Here is a 22177-nt window from a genome sequence, read left to right as displayed (position 1 = left end):
TAGTAACCTCCTTAGATCTACCCCTGTGATTGATTTACTGATTACCACTTGCTTGGCCTAAATCCCTGAACTGAACTGCAAACTGTGACCCGGAATCCAATCAAAGTCTCGTCCCTGGTCCAGTGCATTGTCTGTTCTGTGAACTTCAAATGCAGCGCACTTCCCGAGTGTAGTAGGTGCGTTGCGTTTCAGTTTCACTGTGTTACAGGTGTGCTGATCAGACAAGGCTTTGTTCCTAAATTTTGGTTTTTGTGTTCACTCTTTTCAGATCTATTCATGAGTTTTGCTGCCTGTAGTCAGTACACCTCTGTTTGAAACCCCTTTCTTTGCATTATTCCGCCTCAATTGTGCAAAGAGCTGTAAATGTTTTTATGTATTTTTTGAGTCATTTTCAATTCTCCTTTACAAAGAAGTAGCGTAATTGTACTATTGTTTCTTCATTTGAAAGTGTCGCAAGTGTCATTTTCAGTAATAGAAGAGAATCTGATTGTTCTTGATAGTCGATTACACAGTTACTATTGTATTTGATCTGAATTAGTAGTATTTCTAGTGTCTAAAGCGAGTTTTCAATTCCAAATCGCAAAGTGTTGTCATTGTCCTCATTTTGTTTTGAAAAGAAACTTGTTAGTAATTGTCCCTTTGGAAAATAATTCAGATTTGCGCTTAGCTTTCTTTTTATCATTCACACATTAAGAAGGTTGAAAACAAATACATGCATGTGCATTTGCATTTAGACTGTTTGTTGGTTTGATAGGACAGTGCATATAGTGTGTGCTCTTTGCTCTTTGTTGAAAGAACACCATCTCTCTTTCCTTAATAGCTAGGATTTTCATTTGCAAAAAGAAGACTAAATGACTGTTTATCATCTTAGATTGCATTTTAGGAATTGTACATCTACATCACGCAGTGAACCTGAAAGGCAAATTTCTTAAGCAAGATCAACTATAAAATAAATTTAATGAATCTAAAAACGCTTTGGAACCTAACGCACAACGTCTATAAGTTTAGGTTAGAGACATATTCCGGCATCGTAAAGCCTGGTAACTGTTGTTTTCACTATTGGTTGGGTGATTCCTCCACTTTGAAACGATAAGTGCCAGTACGGACTTGTGCTCCCACGTACAGTCGAGTATATTTTGGGAGACCACAATAGGCTTTATCCTTTATCCATAGGAATCCGTGTCTGTCGCCCTATCGATCGCAATGCACTGAACACAGCATTCGGGAAGATTGACTGCCGTACTGTAAAAAGTATTCTGCAGTTTTGCGATTGGTTTGGTAATCCCTCTGTTTAGATTTCCAGAGCAGTCCCTTTCGTTCCTTTTCAGACTCCTTAATGGAAAAGGTCCATCTGAGCACTTGTCACTTCAGGCTCATTAAAAATCGAAGGCGACTAGAGTCATCTTTTGTTTTTTCTTGACTCTTAAAAATTGAAAAAACAAGTTGTTTCAAAGCGTCTAAAATTCACCTAATTCGAAAACATACCTCCCCTTGATTTTTAGTTGATTGAGTAATCCACAATTCTGGAAGAAAGTCAATTAAAACCCTATCGTTCGCGGAGGCTTACGAGTCAACCGTCTTTGTCTCTGGAATCGAAGCTGTTACGGACAAAGAGAACTCATTTAACTGGTTCCAAATCCCCTGGTAAAGTTAGAACAAGTGTTCCAACACCATCAGAGACTCCGGTTACTCCAAACATTTCTAGTATCCTCGCCTTTACAGAAGAAGTTCAGCAGCCACCGAAGGACAGTAGCACTGATCCTAGTGTGAGGGTAAACACTTTTGTTACTGAACCAGTTCCATATACAACTAATTCGGAGGGTGTTATTCCCTAAGCATCTGTCGCTACAGATTCCGTACCTTCTTCGGCACCAGAAATATTTTACGGACCAGACGGTCTACCTCTTTCACCTGGTTTGATTGCTACAGAAGAGATTATGGAGGATCCTCCATCTAGTACTCCGTCGCAATTTGGAGTCAGGATCACTTTGTATCCTTCTTCATCAGAAATTAGTCTACCGCCATGGGAAGCTCCTGTAGAATCACTAGGCAATCTTTTGGATAGACTAGAAATGTCTGAACAACCGTCAACATCTAGGACTGTGTCGTCCGACACAGCGACGACAGAACTTCCTGCTGTCACTCCAATAATGTTCGCCGGTATACCATCTGTCCCAACTATTTCTCAATCGCTAGAAGGGGCCCACTCAGGGGCTATTTCGATAGTATGGTCTGTTCCTGTTTGTTCATCCAGAATAGTATCCGCAAACTCTTATGTTGAGTCTCAACAAATTGATCCTTCAGGGTGTCAATTTGGGCAGCCCGGTCCTTAAAGGCAAACAATTCCTTTAAGTACCGGATTATCGCCGTATGGGGGGCAATATCCCCTTTCATTGTCTCCTTTGGGAGGACAACCATACGGGAGTTCACAACAAAATTCAGGTTATGCTGGAATTACATCTAGCGGTTGGGTGCCGATACTACCTCAACAACCAAGAGTTGTGTATTCAATGCAATAATGTTTACCTATGTTAAATATACCAACTACGCCAGCTATTGTGACAATGTCGCAAGTACAAGCGCTGCATGTTGTATGCCAACCTCAGGTTTCTCAGGTTGTAATGCAACAGCCTCTTGGCCCTGCGACTCAACCACAATCGCCAACTAGTGGAATGACATAGGCCCAAATGGGTACAATTACCCCTCATCTTGGTCAAACAGTCAGTATTGGACAACAGCACATGGCTTCGCAACCATGGCTGGTGCAATACCAACAACGCAATTCCAACAGGTATACCAAGGATCTGAGCAACAAATCTTTGTAAATAGTGGGAAACCGTATATTCAAAACGGTCAAAATCAACCATTCTACAATGGTTATGCCCATCAACCTTACCAAAGTTACCAGCATCAAATGCATTATGCTAGTATGCAGAGACCAACTGCTCAGGCGATTCCATCTTATCCTGGGTATACTTCGCCTAACCTGAATCAACAGTTACCCTTCATGGCGACTTTAGAGTTACCGGATCTAAATCGGTTAACAAATGATCCAATCGTCTACGCCCCTTGGTGGCCAGCGATTCTGCATAAACTTCCGTCAGATATTCCTAAAGTTAACGGAAATTCGGGTGAAGATCCGTCGAATCATGTGATGACCTTTCATCTGTGGTGTTCATCAAACACCCTAAACGATGATTTGATTAGGCTTCGCCTTTTTCAGAGGACGTTAACTGGTTTGGCAACAAAATGGTATATTGAATTACCCAGAGCTTCATTTGACAACTTCAGTACCCTAGCCACAACCTTTTTAACCCATTTTCAGTTATCGATAAGGTACGAAATGGGAACGAAACTTCTTACCAATTTCAGGCAAACAACGGCCACTCACATATCCGATCATATTCATGAGTGGCGACGTCATCGTAGAATGGTAAAAATGTATGTTCCTGATCAGCTTTTAGTTGAATGGTTTATTAAGTCATTATTACCTTCCATCACAGAAGATTTGGCAAAAGGAGGAGTCGTCACCGAAGAGCAAGTTATTGCTCGTGCGCAATATTTAGACTTGATTTACACTCAGTCTAGCATGCTCTATGATAAAATACCTGACGCTCCCAGACCGAAATTTTCGGTCCCCCCTCCTCCTAAATCAAACAATGACTCTCATGTCGGCGATGGCGTGATTGGTACAACAGACACGAAATCGAAAAAGGCTACATCTAAAAAGGCCCGTAAGATTTCCATTCAAAATGCAAAAGAAGAATTTCTGGCCTCAGAAGTAAATGTCGTCTCGACAGATAAAGGCAAAGAAACCAAGCAACCAGGAGGCAAGAAGAAAAACATAGGGAAGAAGAAGAAACAGAAGGAATCATCACCTAAAAAATCTTCTGCAAACCCTACTGGAAATAGGAAACCAAAAAATCCATGCATAATATGTGATGAGGATCATTAGAAAAAAGACTGTCCATTTAAAGCTGAGCTTAAAAAATTCTGCAAGAATTCAAAAACCTCGGTAGTATTAACTGATCCATTTCCAAATCCAGGAACCAATCTGGTTGACAGTGGAAATGCTTCCCCGTCCCAAGTGCTGATGTTTTCGGTTTCCAAACAGCAAAATGATGCTTTGATATCGACAAGGAACAAAGATTACGGGAATCCACAGCTGTCGAACAACAAGGATAAAGATCAACCTAGTAGTTCGACAACAACTTCGACAGAATTTGCACCGCCCATCATTCCTGAGCTAACAATAAAACTGCCAAAGGGAGTAGTACATAAGTCGACATTTAATCCTCGTGCCAGAGCAGCACAACATTATAATATAGTGGAAGATCTTGCCTAATCGCCATCCGCTATGTCGACACTTGAAGTACTGCAAAATTGCCCATCCCAAAAGTAGGCTTTATTATCAGCTATTGGTGGGATAGACCCAAAGGATTCTAATCTTGTGTCCTTTAATCATAAAGGATACGATCCTCAGTTACCAGCTCAACTAGCTTTCCTCATTCAAATGAAAGACCTCAACAAAACTGTTCATCAAACAATTATTGATGACGGGGCATCTACATGTATTATGTCGATGAGTTTCTGGAAAACTTTAGGATCTCCAAACTTGTCGCGATCTTCGACAACATTAAAAGCATTCGACAGACGAACGTATACCCCATATGGTATTCTAAGTAACTTGCAAGTGGAACTAGGAGGAAAAACAGTAGAAATAGATGTCGAAGTAATCGATGGAAACGTCGATTACAATAGCCTACTGGGAAGACCATGGATATATGCTATGGCTGCTATTGTGTTGACCTATTCTAGGAAAATTGCATTTCCCTTTCAAGGAGGGATTACAATCTTCGATCAACAAACTTTCCTCCCCAATGGTTCCCTAGTTACGGGAAGCATTCTGATGATCCATGGAAGCCCCCATTCGCTTCAAAATATCGGAGTAGGCCTACTAAAAGACCCTATATTAATGGGGACTTTTGCCCTCCCGCCTCCAATCAATCTGGCGGAAGTGGCAACGGTAGGAACCTGCAATATGATATCTTCTATTAACAAGATCTCAGAAAACGATATTAACATGGATCATTTATTGGTGTTGCTTCCAAGCCAAATGGAAATATTGTAGCAATCAATGTTTCTAGCATGGGAGGCAAACCCAAATCAACGCTCATCAAGCATTTGGATAGATAGGTCTAAGGAATATGGCACCCCTTCAGATCCTTGGTTGCAAGTGCATAACACCGATGAAGGAATTGTTCAATCAATGGTAATTGAAGGGGCACCATGGGAAGATTACCACCATCGTTCCCATCTTCCGACTTGTAAGGAAGATACTCCTGATGACCTTAATCATCTGTTAGTTTTTGATTTCCTATCAAATATTGTAAACACGGTGGATTCAGAGCAGAACTTGTTAAACATTGAAGAGACCATCGCCATAAATATCTCAACCAAAACATATGTTGTAGAGAATATTTATGTTGGCAAATGTTGTTCCCCTTCAGAACTGGAAATATATAATGCTCTTTTTCATGAATTCAGAGATGTCTTTGCTTGGTCATATGATGAAATGCCAGGCATTGACTCGAGTATAGAACATGAAATTAAGATGTATCTAGATGTCAAACGAATATGACAACAGCTATGGCAGGTGCACCCCAAGAAAGCCGCTGCCATCAAGGCAGAAGTTGAAAAGCTTCTCCATGCTGGTTTCATTTACCCGGTTCCTCTAACTGATTGGGTATCGAACATTGTTCCTGTTATAAAAAAACAAGTAACGATTAGAGTGTGCGTCGAGTATAGGGATGTAAATCAAGCTTGTCCAAAAGACAACTACCCTACACCCTTTATTGACCAGATAATTGGTGAATGCGCCGTATGCGAAATCTTTTCATTCATGGATGGATTCTCTGGGTATAATCAAATAATATCCACCCACAAGACCAGTCAAAGACTGCATTTATTTGTCTGTGGGGCACATTCGCGTATCGAAAATTACCCTTTGGTTTAAAGAACGTAGGGGCAATGTTTTAGAGGGCAATGAATTATGCCTTCCATGACATCAAAAAAATTGTTCAACCATATCTCGACGACCTTCCGGCTCATTCGCAAAAACGGACTAATCATCTGCAGCATTTGAGAGAGATATTTCTACATTGCCGACACTACAAGATACGACTCAATCCACACAAATGTGTGTTCTATGTCATTTCTGGTCATTTACCTGGCTTTGTAGTCTCAAAGGACGGGATTCGTCTAGACCCATGTAAGGTTCAGGCAATCATAAATTTGCCTCCACCTTCAAATTTGCTTCAGATTCAGAAACTCCAAGGGAAAGCAAACTTTTTGAGGAGGTTCATTCCAAATTAAGCCGAAATTGCTAAATACACGTCTATTGAAAAAGGAAGTTCCCTTCATCTGGGATCAGGTCGCGCAAGATTCCTTTGATGCTTTAAGAGAATCCCTAATGAAAGCATCATTAATGTACGCTCCTGATTATCAAAAAGACTTTAACCTGTATCTGGCTGCAGCAGATACAACCATCGCAATGATTTAGTTCAAGAAGACAATGGAATTGAACATCTTATATATTATTTAAGTAGAAACTTAAATGATACAGAGAGAAAATATTCCTATGTTGAAAATCTGGCGCTCGCAGTTGTTCAAGCGATACAGAGATTTCGATACTATGTCCTCTTTCGAAAAACTACCATACTGTCAGATTGCAACCCCATGACTTATATATTGTCGTGACAGTTGCTGGGGGGCAAATATTCAAAATGGATAGCAATTCTACAAGAGTTTGATCTGGAATTTGTAAAATCCAAGTCAAAGAAAGCCTTGGTTTTCACGGAATTATTATGCTATCTCCCACCGTCGTCCAACGATGAAACATCTGAAGAAACAATCATGGATGAATATTTGTTTATGATATCTTCAAGCAATCCATGGTATGGAATATAATCATTTATCTCCAAACCCAAAAATAGAGGCCTAACACCTCCCGCTCCGAACAAAAACGTATTCGATACCAATCAAAAGACTACATGACTATCAGTGACACGCTTTACCGTCGTGGTGTCGATACAGTTCTGAGGAGGTGCCTCACCCATGAGGAAGCCAAAAAAGTCCTGAATTATTGCCATTCAGGTGCGTGTGGGGGGCATTAATCCGGTTACGCTACGGCTCAAAACTTTTTATGAGCAGGATACTTCTGGCCAACAATGTTCAAAGATTGCATAACCGTAGTCAGAAGTTGCCATGCCTATCAAATTTTCGATAGAAAAACTAGAAGACTACCCGCACCTCTGCAGCCAATAGTTGCTGTTGGGCCATTCGCCAAATGGGGCATTGATTTCGTGACATGTAACCCCACCTCGACCGGGGGGCATGGGTATATCATAGTCGCAGTAGACTATTTTACCAAATGGGCCAAGGCGATGCCTACATTAGATAACACTGGTGAAACAACTGCCCTTTTCTTTTTCAATCATGTGGTCGCCAGATTCGGCATTCCATAGGCTATAGTCACAGATCATGGATCACATTTTTGCAATCACATGATGGCTAAATTAGCTGCCAAATTAGGGTTGTCTCACGACAGCTCTACTCCATACTACCCGCAGGCCAATGGACAAGTTGAAGCAATCAACAAAGTCCTGAAGCGCATGTTGCAAAGGATGATTGGAGTCCACAAAAGGAGTTGGCACCTGATCCTGTACTCAGCCTTGTGGGCATATCGAACATCGGTAAGGAATGCAATTGGGTTTACACCCTTCCAATTGGTGTATGGCCTAGAAGCAATCTTACCAGTTCAGTGTGAAATCTCGTCCCTCAAACTCGCAATCGACCTTCTCCCCGGAACTTCAGAAGAGGAAGCTTGTTTCTTGGAACTAATCCAATTGGATGAAACTCGTTGTGATGCCGCTTTGGCTAACGAAGCCCATAAGAAATGAGTCAAGGCGCAGTTCGACAAGAATGTCAAACCCCGTGTCTTCTAAGAAGGTGACCTGGTCTTACTTTACGACCAAGAATCCGATAAATTGGGAGCAGGTAAATTCAAGTCTTTATGGATGGGCCCCTATATTGTTAAACATGTATTAGCAAAAGGAGCCTACGAGTTAATGGATTATGACAGAATTCCACTGGCGCAACCCCGTAACGGGTTGTACCTTAAGCATTACTATGCATAATCAGTATGGTAACCTATATGCTTTTGTTACATTTTTGTTTTCGCTAAGGGTAATCGTTTTGGTCAAGTAAATCCACTTCTTACATTTGTCGCAGATGTCGAACCTATTGGAATCTTTTGTTGGATATGCCGACGGAGTAAGTCATAGTTCGCGGAACCTATCTTCTACGGCCTGGGCCATTTTTGATCCAAGCGGCGAGTTAGTAAGTTTCAGAGGGGTATGCATTGGTCAATCAACGAATAACATTGCTGAATATAGCGCGTTGATAGAACTTATCTCTGATGCCATCACACATGGCATACACCGACTTATCGTCAGGCTAGACTCGCATCTCGTCATACTACAACTCACTAGTATCTACTCCATCCGAAATCCAGCTATCTATCGCATGTTCCTAAGGGTCAATATTTTGGAAAGGCAATTTGATTTTATTCAATATCAACATATTTCCAGAAGCTTAAACACATTAACTGACTCATTAGCAAATTATGTGTTGGATAAACATTTGCAACATTTATGAAAAGGAGCATTTCATCAATATTTGCATTCGGATTATGTAACTTAACCAAAATAAAACTCTGAAAATCAAATATATATATATAATTGTTTATGGTTTACACATAATGTTCTGTAACCAAGAAAAAATTGGTCAAATGACCCAAAACTCAAAACGCTACAGGGCACCCTAGTCTAATAATGCTGGTGATAACAAGTCACCGCCTGTGCAATCATGTGTAAAAGCCTAGTCCATCGACTTGGCATGCCAGTGGTATGTCATTGCAACCTCAGAGGCAGCTCGTCAATCCTCACATCTGGAATACTGAGAGTGAGGCCCTCGACCTGATCCTGTAATGCTAAAAGAGTCTCGACCACATCAAAGTGGCGAAGGATAGCCCTTCCCACAGCCTCCCCTGCTGGAGCGGCGGCTGGCACTCTCAGACGTACTACTGGCCAAACAGGACCAACATCTGCATGAGCACATGAGTTCTGATTAGTCTTGATAGGATAAAGCATAAGGACATTATAAAGAGAAACGATAAACATAAAAATGGTCAAAGAATTTACTAATGGCACCCCACTGCTTGCCGGCCGGCAGTACCAAATCCGAGTCATCCTGAAAGTCCATACCAGCATATGGATACTTGGAAAAAACCATCTCCTGACGATCAAACCACCCGAAGAAGGTATCAGAAAAGGAAATCAGAGACTGACCAGCATGTCTGGACATATGGTTGACCCATCTCTGCATCCGTGGTTCAGTCGGTGGAGGTAAACCAAGTGAAATATGCTACGACTGCATCAGCGGGATCTTTTCCAAGGCGAAGGCGGTCAAAATAGAACCATATCCAAAGTTCTTCAATCTCCCATTTTTCGCCTTAGTCAACTGTTCTTTCATCAAAAGGAGTACTACATCACACTAGTTGAACACCTTCAGTTCAAGACATTCTAAGGCATACTGCATATAAGACCGGTTGGCCACATGAAGAGCCGCACCACCAGCCATCCTACCAAAAGTGAACAGAATGGTCCTCAAAGACCTATCAGTGACATCTTGGATGATGATCTTGCCATCTTTACTCGGCTGAGATCCCTCTGTACAATACCTGCGAACATAATCTCTCACAAATTCGCCTCCACGGACCGAACTTGATAAAGAGATAGGGGCACCCTGCCTCGATAAGCCGATCAAAAAATAGATGTCCACGACAATCAAGGGGATGGATTTGCCCCTAATCTGGAACACATGGCTGGTAGGGTCCCAAGCATCGAGAAAATACTGTAGCAAGTTGATTTGTTGCCTCATGCTAGAGATGTGGAAAAACTTCAACAGGCCACAATTCCGCAGTGCGTTTACTGTAACCAGATCATGTAAAGCAAGCATGTCCTCTTCTTCATGCTCACGTTCTCGCCATGTAATAGTCATTTTGCTCCAATAAATCTTTGAAAATGAACAAGAGAGCAGTTAGATCCTGATTTGGTGAGAAACAGGCAAAAAATTTCCATTGAAAACTGTGCACAAATTTCCCTCCTTACGCCCATCGCACCTCCAGAAGTGTTCTGGGTGCGTTGCATGCTAACTTTCCAGTGGGTAGAGCAACATGCAATGCACTTTTTGATATAGAAAGTGTGTGATGGAGCCAGGGCGAGTTTTTCAAACCCTAGGGGCTCAGAAAAACCAGAAATCAGGCTCAGAATGCAAAATGGAAAGGATGAAATGAAAGAGCTCAGGTTTAGCTCCTACCTAGTCCAGACGGTGCCAAAAATCGTCCACAAAATCTCCCGGAATCAGCTGGTGAAAATCAAAGGGGGAAAGCACCTCCAAAGCTCCAACAAGCCAAAGTTCAAATGAAATGGTAAAATGAGGGGTAAAAACACTTTTAAATTAATTTTTACATAATTCAAGTAAAATATTAGTGTCTTAACTCATTTTCCAAACACGTATTGTTCATTTCTAACTAGTTTGATGAAGCAATTGAGCATGTAGTGCAACCTTTGAAGGAACAAAGTCATTAATGGTAAAGTCAAGAAATGACCATTATATCGAGCAGTTTTATCGCGGAATTCAAGCTCGTTAAAAAATAAACATAAGCAATGAGCAAGTGTTTCCCCAACCATTTAAGCTCATTAAAAAATGAACCAATTTCTGGTCAATAACCATCATGAATGTATTACTTCAGCCTTTGAAGCCTTGGTCGTGTTCTCATCACCACCTCCACTCTGTATTGGCCGATCATTCACCTCCACTTGATTGTTTACCCCTTTTGAGGAACAGCTGTGAAGAGTGATCTTGTTAGCAATCCTTGTGACACTGCCGTGATTGGAAAATTCCAAACCTTACCTGGAATCAGCTGCTACCCGAACCTATCACTCGTTCCTCAAAAAACGAGTCTCCTTTAAGCTCTTTTCAACTGACTCGTAAAATATGAAAAGATTGTCGAGCTAATGGCCTCTCTAGCTCGTTAAAGCGAATGGAAGTGCTATCCCTCCTTTAGATTTTAATCTTTCTTGACCTGAGGGATTATTACACAAAAAGATCGAGTGCTTGTCTTGTTCGGCTCGTTAAAAATACCGAAAATTCATCCCTTTCATATTATTTTATACTTTTTCGGACTTGAGGGATTAGATGAAGAAAAAGGATTTTGGAGTTTCCTTTAGGTTCCTTTTCAGACTCTCTAAAATTGAAAAGGACTGAGTTATCTTTGTCGTTAAACTCGATAAAACCTAATAACAACAAACTTGTCCATAACAGAAAAGAACGAGTTTCACTATCGCTAGGCTCGTTAAAACATAGCGATGGGTTTGCCCGAAGGGAAAATTATAGAACAAGCATATGTTATCCTCCTCAAGCTTGAAAAAGATAAAGAGGTACTGGTCAGCAATGACTGGGGAAAAATTGGGAAGAAAACTTGAAGAAAACTTTGTTGGTAGCAAGTCGCTCTTGAACATGACACTTTCACTCCGCATCCTAGTCGGGTTGGGTTGTTCCATTCACTGGTCATATCACCATGGTTCCATCACACCATCCACATTTGGGGTTAATGCTACCAATCCATCATGTTAGTGTCGCCGATATGTTCAAGAGAAGTCACTGAGAGAATCCACCTATGTCTCACCCACTATAATACATTTTCGCTCCATGCTTTCATGACCACCACCCTGAACCGCACATCACCAGATTGTTTTCACCTCCATTAAAATCATTTGCTCCATTCCATGTCAGTGATGTGGGATTCACTAAGTCCCTCCTATGATAGATCGCTTCTTGTCGACATCAGCTCATTATCCAAGAAGTCGATCTAGGAACAACCCTTTCAATACTTTGAAGCTTGCATGCCTCAATGGCAAGTTTCTCACTTCCGGTGATAGGTTTACATCAATGGCCTTCAACCGAAAGATTTTATGTGGTGTTCAATGCCAAGTCCCTTACTCACAACACATGAATTGTACTGCAGTACCTTGAGGATCATTATCATTATCGGTGATTCCTCTCGCGCCTGTTAACAACTTACATCATTGGTTGGTAATCAGGCGATGTCTTTCCATGTTCGACTCTAGAACATCTCTCACATGGATCGACTTGTACTTTGAGTGAAGATTGAACAAGATTGAAGACCCCAGATCTAGTTTCATCCATCCGGGCTGTGATATATATTCAGGAAAATAAAGACATCAAATGTACATCATTGCTGCACAGATAATCATCCAATCTAAGGGATGATGGCTCTACCAGAATCATCAGTCTACACTCAGACGATTGTCTGTCTCATGTACATGAAAAATGAATTTATAAAGCTGAGCATGGGAATGCCCGCCTCAGCTAGATCATGAAAATATTATGAAGATAATTTATTGTATTGTATCTTATTACAGGTCTCCTTCCAGCTTGAAAGAACTTCGGATCCTCATGATAAAGCATTTCACCCAACATCAAAAGATTAACGACCTCATGCTTTAGGGGGCAACTGCTATAGACAGTTTTGAGCACTACAACCCCAAGCATAAATGTCCATAAACCAAGGGCTCCTAAGTCCCTAAAGCTGTTGTTCCAACCCCTAAAAGAATAAGGTCAACAGATTACAGCATCTCCCTGAAGTTCTCCATGAAAAACTACTCAGAACTGGTCAAAACTGGACCATTTCACCTGCTCCATAGGCAAAGTGTGTTGCATCCCACCTAAATACACACAGTAGGTGCATTGCATTTCAAATATCCCTTCTATGGGGCGCGATGGGCGAGAAGGGACAAATGGCAGGGTTAATCCGCAAGGTGGAGAAGCATGGAATCTTCCAGAAACTTCTCCTGTGACACTTGCCTCTCTGAATTCGACCAGGGATGAGTAAGAGATCATCAATCTCCAAGTGGAATCAAGAACTATCAGAGGGAAGACACTAATCAAATCTCAAGATGACTCATCTCCCTTGCAGACATCTATATATGGATCCCCCATCCCAGAGATCCAGAGGCTGGAATTGGCATCTTGTAAGGAAGTGCTATTGGTTTCTTGAGACAACATCATAGTGTTGGGTGATCTAAGCTTTTCATGAGGTGAAGAAGGGCTTACATGCTGAGAGGATGATGCTGGGTCAGAACAATCGGTTGTAATTCTCTTGGCTCTTTCTTGATTATCAATAAAACTATTCAAGTTTTCCTCCATACACTTGTGTGATTGATGTTTTATGCATTTGTGTGGTTAATATACATCTGATCCTATATTGCTTATGATAATAGATCTATGTTCTCGTATAGTGTTATGCTGCTTTGATTCTACAGGTACTCTGTGAAGCTGGGTACGAAAGCAAGTAGCAAAGGACTATCAGAAGAGAGAGGAATCGAGCAAGGAACCAAGTGCAAGACAGAGGTTGGTCTCCTTTATTCTTCTCTCATCTATCTTTCATAAAGGAAAACGAAAGTAGTTTTAGTTTGTTTGTTTCTAAGGTAGCTACCAGAATTAGTGGGATTAGCAGTTCTGCATAGACACTATTCCTGGTAACACAGTCCCTGCAGATAGAGGAAAGGGTTGGAGAGGAAAGGAAGATAGAGCCTACACTTACAGCAAGGCTAGCACAGATACCTGCAAGATCCTTACAATTTGAATATACTAAACTACAGCAACAGGCTAAAGAATGGAATAACATCAACATGAACATCATAGTAGTGTCATTGCCAAGACTACACAAACTACATTTAGATATTATAGAGGAAGTAAAGTTGAGGGAACATCATACATCGCAATTGAATATACAAGTAGAAAAAGGGTGAGTTGCAATTTGGTAGAAGCTCAAGTAGGTGATGCAAGAAAAGGATCAAATGGAAAAGGAACACTGGAAGATCAAGGAGGTGGTTGAAGCCACATGTAAAGATATTTCAGACCTTGATGTCCGTGAAGGCATTGTGGCATTGATTTAGAGCTATGGCATAGGTGTTGTCCTTGATGGCAACTCACTTTGGTGACAGATCTCAGTACAGGCTCTCAAAATGAAGGAAAAAGATATATATACGCAGGTTTACCTAGACAAAGGCACGTATACACGTGGGTTAGACGTTACAAAGGCCGTATCCGTATACACGCACTTTCATGCAAGGAAAAGTGCATATATGTTGGAGAACTTACTTTTGGTCTGTGGTATTTAGTCCTTGGTATTTGAACCTATGGTTTTGGACCATGGTATCTCGTCAGAAGTGTTGATCCCAAGTATTGGGTCCATGGTATTGTTTTATTATGGTTTTGGACCGTGGTATTGTGAAAGGCCTAAGACTATAAAAGAGGAAGGAGATCATTTGGCAAAGAATCATCTGAATTAGTTGAATATCTAATAAGTGCTACATCTGAAATATTGGTGATTGGGGTTATGGTGTAGATCTGGATCTGAATGAAGGAGGAACCTTAGCCCAAAGAGAAAAATAAGTTCTATTGATGGGTCATAATATTAAGGCTTGAATAATAGTATCTTTATATGATTTTGATCTGTTATATGTGGTGCATACTTGATCTATAAATTTGATAATCTGGGTTAATTAGTGTCTGAATATTTGAAAGAATGAATTATCTGTATGCAGGTTCAGTGAAGTGAAGGCACGTATACACACTGGTTAAGTGAATAAAAATAGCGTATACGCAGGTTGGTCCAAACATAGAAGCGTATGCATGCAGGTTTCAGGTTATTGAAGTAGCGTAAATCTCTTGAATTGGGTTCTATCTGCTTCTGTTTATTGTTGCAGAGTTCTGGGTTCAGAATTTGGTGTGTGGTTACTGTTACTATGCTTTACAGCTGTCAGAGAAGTGTCTACTTGATTTAGTTCTAATTGGTGAAAAGGAGATTGTTCGATGCAGAAATTCTTGATGATTGATTGATGTTTATGGATCCAGTCTGAAAATTTATGAAACGTGGTACCTGGAAGAAAGAGAAGGTTGTAGCCTTCTGTAGGCTAGCACCTACGTACTAGTATCTTTACTAGTGCAAGAGCTAAGGGTTTTGTATCTCCCTTCTAGGAGAAGCTGGAGAATGAGAGAGGGTTGTAGCTCTCTCCAGGTTGCAGTCTGCGTACTGGTAAAGGACTACACCAGTACAGAATCATTGTAAAAAGAAGTTTCTAATTAAAAGGAAGATAGAGACGAATTGCAGTAGGTGGTTTTCACCCACATTGGGTTTCCACCTTATATCTTGTATTCTTGTGTGTGATTTTCTTCTGCTCTATTTCACTATTTCTGGTTACTGGTTATTTGATTCAGATACACAGATTAATAATCAACATCTGTAAGATAAATTAAATTATAAGTTTACATGGTATATGCGGGTTTCCTTATACGTAGTTGCATATATACGCGGTTTTAACTCACTGAAGTAGCGTATTTGGTATGGATTTGAAAAAGGGAATAATTGACTTGATAATACTAATTCACCCCCCCTCTCAGTATTATTTCCAAAAATTGGTTTCAGAGCAGGTCCTTCTGAAGAAGCTTGATCGCTTGAAGGAAGATCCATCATCATGAGAAACTACGAGAGAGAAGCATCTATCAGGCCACCAATTTTTGATGGGACCAACTTCATCTATTGGAAGGTAAGAGTTATAGCCTATCTTCAATCTCTTGGTACAAAATTCTGTGATATCATAGATACAGGGTACACTTTTCCTTCAGCAACTCCTACAGATCTGGTTGGTAAGAAGCAATATGAAACAAATGCAAAGGCTGTGTATACTCTATTAGGATGTCTATCTCAATCATAATTCATCAAGGTTATGTAGTATAAATCCGCAAAAGAAATATGGGACAAGATTGTTCTGAGCTATGAAGGAGATGAACAGGTAAAACGAGCAAAACTTCAAACCCTCAAAATTCAGTATGAAAATATCAGAATGCACAATGATGAAAGTGTGGCTAACTATTTCCTTCATGTAGATGAGATTGCTAATTGTATGAAAAACTTGGGTGAAGAAATAAAAGAGGCTGTTGTGGTTGAAAAGGTTCTAAGATATTTGTCCCCTAAGTTTGAATCTAATGTTTCTGCAATAGAAGAAAAAGAGAATCTACGAAACCTTACCATGTCACAGCTGCATAGAATTCTGACTGCCTATGAAATGAGGAAAGGAGGACCATCAGATAGGAGAGAAGCTGCTTTCAAGGCTTCAGGCAAAGGAGATTACTATGAGTCAGGACACGTGTCAGAAGAAGAGGAAGAATCAAATTTTGTCAAGAACCTTCAATGGGGTGCTGGAAGATTTAGAGGTAAGTTACCTTTCAAATGCTTTACTTGTGGAAGAGTTGGTCACTATGCTGCCAAATGTACTCATAAGGATAAGATTGACAAGGGTAAGGAATCTGTTAGATGGAACAAGAAACAAAATATAAATAAGAAAAGCTATTACACTCATGAAGATAGTGATGGACTTTCAAATAGTGACGAAGATGAACAAGGTAATAAATATAAACTTTTAATGACTTTTGAAGATGATGATTTTGTGGATGCTATAGATGAAGAAAGTCTTTATGAAGAGATTTCTAGACTCAAAATTTGTTTAGAAGAGAAGAATGTGATCATAAATACTCTACAATTCCAACTCGCTGAAAAGGAAAAACATCATGAAAAGTTAGAATGTGAAATTATGGGACTGAGAAAAGAGATTTAGAAAAAAAAAGCTCTTAATCTTAGATTTGTTAAAGGATCTGACACTTTAGATGAGATTATCAAAGTGCGGCACTATCCACTAATCAAGACAGGTCTGGGATATAATGAAGAAACAACTCAAGCATAGAAACCATCTACCTCCAAGAGTTATCTTGATGCTGCAAGGAGAAGTGAACAAAGACCCAATGGAAATCACCAGGTAAATCAGGGACAATTTACCTCAAGAATGAACAAAGACTACCAGGTAAATCAGGGGAAATATACTTTAAGGACAAACAGAAGCTACAACCTGCCACAGGGAAAACCTTCTCAATTTGCCTCAAGAATGGATGTCAATAGGAACTATAATCATTTGGCTGATAGGTTTGATAATCATAGGAGTTTCTTTAATGGCCAATGTTTTTCTTGTCATAACTATGGTCACAAAGCAGCTCAATGTGTTGCCTATAAGACAATAATGACTAGAGAAGCTCATAAATAGAGGAGTATGAATGGGATCATGAAAAGGACCTACAACAACTTCTCTACTCTTGAAAATGAAATAGAATGTTCTATTTGTAACAATTTCGGTCATGAAGATTATGAATGCAGGAGCGGGTTTCGGCAGACAACTCAGAAGGAGCAAGCCTCAAGTGCCAAATCATGGAGAATAAAAGAACCACAACCAGAAAGATGTGGTATAGCCTTATATGCAGAAGAGAAAGAAAATCAATGGTACATCAACAGTGGATGTTCGAAACATATGACAGGTGATAAAGAAAAACTTCAGTCATATAGTGCCTTAGAGAAGGAGAAGAAGGTCTCTTTTGGAAATGACACCCCTGCTCTCATAAAAGGTAAAGGTTATGTTCAGTTGAAAGAAAGGGTCAAAGCTGGAAATTTCACGTATGTTGATGGCTTAAAGCATAATCTATTAAGTGTTAGCCAGATGTGTGATCAAGGAACTGAGGTAATATTTCGATCAAATGGATGTAGTGTTCGTGATCTTGATACAGGAAAAACAGTGATCAAAGGAGTAAGGACTCCAAATAATTTATACATATTCAAAGAAGGAAAACATCAATGCTATCTAAGCAAGAATGATGAACACTGACTATGGCACAGAAGATTGGGGCATCTTAGTTTCTCACAGATAAGGAAAGCATGCAAATACCAGGCAGTTCGTGGTCTTCCAAACATCAGAATTCCAAACAATACATTATGCAAATCATGTCAGTTTGGTAAGCAAACCAAAACTAACTTCCTTGAGAAGGAAGGATCAGCCAGCAGGCCACTTGAACTTGTCCATACTGATGTATGTGGTCCATCTAGGAAAAGGTCACCTCGAGGAGAAGAATACTTTATATTATTCATTGATGACTATTCCAGGATGTGTTGGATAGGACTTATGAAGCACAAAGATGAAGCCTTTGAAAAGTTCAAATCATTCAAAGCCTTGGTGGAGAACGAATCAGATCACAGAATCAAATGCCTCAGGTCTGATCGAGGAGGAGAATTTACCTCGAATGAATTTTTCAATTTTTGTGAAGAACATGGAATAAGAAGGGAATTCTCTACAGCTAGGACTCCTCGGCAAAATGGAGTAGTAGAAAGGATGAATAGAACGGTTCAACAAATGGATCGTGCTATGCTTTATGAGTCTGGAACTCCTGCAACCTTCTGGGGTGAAGCCGCATTTGCTGCAGTTGTTATTCTCAACAAAACGAATGTCCGAGTGAACAACACTCAAACTCCACATGAGCTTTGGTATGGTGAGACTCCTTCAGTAAAGTATTTCAAAATTTTTGGAAGAAAATGCTATATCAAAAATACTGATTAGAATCTTGGCAAGTTTGAACCTAGAGCAGATGAAGGCATTCTCCTTGGTTACTCTCCTCACATCAAAGCTTACAAGTGTTACAATAAAAGTCTTGGAAAATTCATGTAGTAATTGATGAAGAAGAAAACACTCCTAGGCAGGTAAGATCTGAAGATTTTGAAGATGATGAGGACTATCCTTCAACATCAAATCAGACTTATGATGAATAAGAAGCTCAAGAGGCACCATAAGAATAGATAAGGATAGAAGATAAGACTCCATCCAGGTACATTCAGAAGAATCATCCAGAATCTCAAATTTTGGGGCAGAAAGAGGTAGGTATACAAAAAAGAAGAACAATTGCAGAAGCCTCAAGCTATTTGGCTTTGCTCTGCTCCACTGAACCACAAAATATAAAAGAGGCATGCAAAGATGAATGTTGGGTCAAGGCAATGCATGAAGAACTTGAGCAGATCGAAAAGAATAACACTTGGGAGTTGGTTTCTAGACCAAAAGATAAGAATGCCATAGGGACAAAATAGATCTTCAAAAACAAGTTGAATGAAAATGGGGAAGTGATTAGAAACAAGGCCAGACTTGTTTGTAAAGGGTATGCTCAACAAGAAGGAATAGACTTTGAAGAAACTTTTACTCTCGTTGCTAGACTTGAGGCTATTAAAATGTTCCTTGCTCTCTCTAGCTTTCAGAAGTTCAAAGTATTTCAAATGGATGTGAAATCAGCCTTTCTGAATGGAGACTTAGAAGAAGAAGTGTACATTGAGCAACCAGATGGTTTCATTCTTGGGAATGATCCAAATCTTGTATGCAGACTAAAAAAGGCTCTCTATGGTCTTAAATAGGCTCCAAGGGCTTGGTACTACCATTTGGACAAATACCTTCATCAATAAGGTTTTTCAAAAGGATCAGCAGATAACGATCTTTATATAAAAATTGAAAATGAAAAATTACTAATACTTGTTGTGTATGTTGATGATATCATCTTTGGCAGCAATGAAGAAGCTATGAGTCAAAGCTTTGCCTTGGTGATGCAAAAAGAATTCGAAATGTCCTTTCTTGGAGAACTAACATATTTTCTTGGATTATAAATCCAACAAAATGAAGGCGGTATCTTTTTGTCTCAAACCAAGTATCTCAAGCATATCTTGAAGAAATATGGCATGGAAGATGCAAAACCAGTATGTATCCCTATGGTTACATGATGCAGCCTCAGTGCAAATGATGAATCAGCAGCAATGCATCAACCAACCTATAGATCCATGATTGGAAGTCTGCTTTATCTGACAGGTACCCGACCAGACATCATGCATGCAATGGGAATGGTTGGAAGATTTCAGGAAAATCCAAAGGAAACTCTTCTTCAAGAAGTGAAGAGAATTTTCAAGTATCTTCAAGGAACTCAAAACTATGGCTTATGGTATCCTAGAGATACAGATCTCACTCTCCATGCTTATACATATGCAGATTGGGCTAGAAGCTTGGATGACAGAAAGAGCACAAGTGGTGGTGCATTCTTTATGGGTTCCAGATTAGTATCTTGGTTCAGCAAGAAACAAAGTTCGTTTGCTTTATCTACAGCTAAAGCGGAATATGTGGCTGCTGCATCTTGCTGCACTCAACTCCTTTGGATGATGCAAACCTTGCAGGATTTTCAAATCACTTGTACACCACCTATCTCCATATTATGTGATAATACAAGTGCAATCAGCATTTCAAAGAACCCAGTTATGCATTCAAAGATCAAGCACATACCTATCAAATATCATTTCCTCCGGGAACAAGTGCTTGAACAAAAGGTCAAGTTGGAATATGTTCCCTCTAAGGAACAAGTTGCTGATATACTCACCAAACCACTACCTAGGGAGACATTTGAATACCTCAGATAGAAGCTGGGAGTAGTTGATGCTTCATCCTGCTGTTGAAACTTGTCTGTTTCAGAGAAAAGTGGTTGTACGTGAATTGGCTGAAGAGTATCCGCGTACATACGTTGGTTTATACAGATACACTTGTGTATATGGAGGCTTGATGGATATTAGTAGGGACAGGCTTTGGTTGAAGATAGTCTAATATGGGTCTAAGAGAGACCATCTGGCACAGGTTCAGGGGGAGCAGATAAACTTCTAATGATGCATTGTTGGCATTATCTTAGAAGCTTTTGGTTCAAGATTCACAGCTGTTGTTGGTTTCAGGTGGAACAAATGCAAAGGGAGAATAGAAGGAAGCATGGGAGCTGATTTGAATGGTGATTGACAGATGCTGCTGATATTAGTTATTGGTGACTTTCATAAGCCTTGCTCTAGATATTTCGTCTCTATGTCATGTATCTCTTTTATGATGTCAAGGTCATGTAACAGCCTATTTTGGTTTCCCCAGTATGCCTGGGATGAAGATGTAGTGTACTTTGTTGTCATATGTAAATTTATTATGTATCCCCACTTGGTTGGGTGATGGATGTATGTATGTTTTGAGTCTTTTGGTGATAGGAAGATCTTTTATGATGTATAAGTCATGGTTCTTCTTGAAGAACATCTTTTTGCAGATCTTGCCTATAGTCAGGGGGAGCATGGTCAGCACAGTAGGGCAGAGATTTCAGCATGTACTCAGGGGGAGCACAACCCTTTTCCCTTGATGACAAAGGGGGAGAATGACTTTGAGGATCTTGGGGTTGCCATCAAGTCCAAAGGGGGAGATTGTTGGCATTGTGGCACTGATTTAGAGCTATGGCACAGGTGTTGTCCTTGATGGCAACTCACTTTGGTGATAGATCTCAGTACAGGCTCTCAAAATGAAAGAAAAAGATATATATACGCAGGTTTACCTAGACGAAGGTGCGTATACACGTGGGTTAGACGTTACAAAGGCGCGTATGCCTATACACGCACTTCCATGCAAGGAAAAGCACGTATATGTTGGAGAACTTACTTTTGGTCCGTGGTATTTAGTCCTTGGTATTTGAACCTATGGTTTTGGACCATGGTATCTCGTCAGAAGTGTTGATCCCAAGTATTGGGTCCATGGTATTGTTTTATTATGGTTTTGGACCATGGTATTGTGAAAGGCCTAAGACTATAAAAGAGGAAGGAGATCATTTGGCAAAGAATCATCTGAATTAACGGAATATCTAATAAGTGCTACATCTAAAATATTGGTGATTGGGGTTGTGGTGTAGATCTGGATCTGAATGAAGGAGGAGCCTTAGTGCAAAGAGAAGGATAAGTTCTATTGATGGGTCATAATATTAAGGCTTTAATAATAGTATCTTTATATGATTTTGATCTATTATATGTGGCACATGCTTGATCTATAAATCTGATAATCTGGGTTAATTACTGTCTGAATATTTGAAAGAGTGAATTATCTGTATGCAGGTTCAGTGAAGCGAAGGTGCGTATACACGCTGGTTAAGTGAATAAAAACAACGTATATGCAGGTTGGTCCAAACACAGAAGCGTATGCATGCAGGTTTTAGGTTATTGAAGTAGCGTACATCTCTTGAATTGGGGTCTAGTTGCTTCTGTTTATTGTTGCAGAGTTCT

This window comes from Pinus tabuliformis, chromosome 2_2 (assembly GCF_031772625.1).
Source record: "Pinus tabuliformis cultivar Carrire ecotype Pingquan chromosome 2_2, CPIR1, whole genome shotgun sequence".
NCBI lineage: Eukaryota > Viridiplantae > Streptophyta > Pinopsida > Pinales > Pinaceae > Pinus > Pinus tabuliformis.
This window is presented reverse-complemented; position numbering follows the sequence as displayed.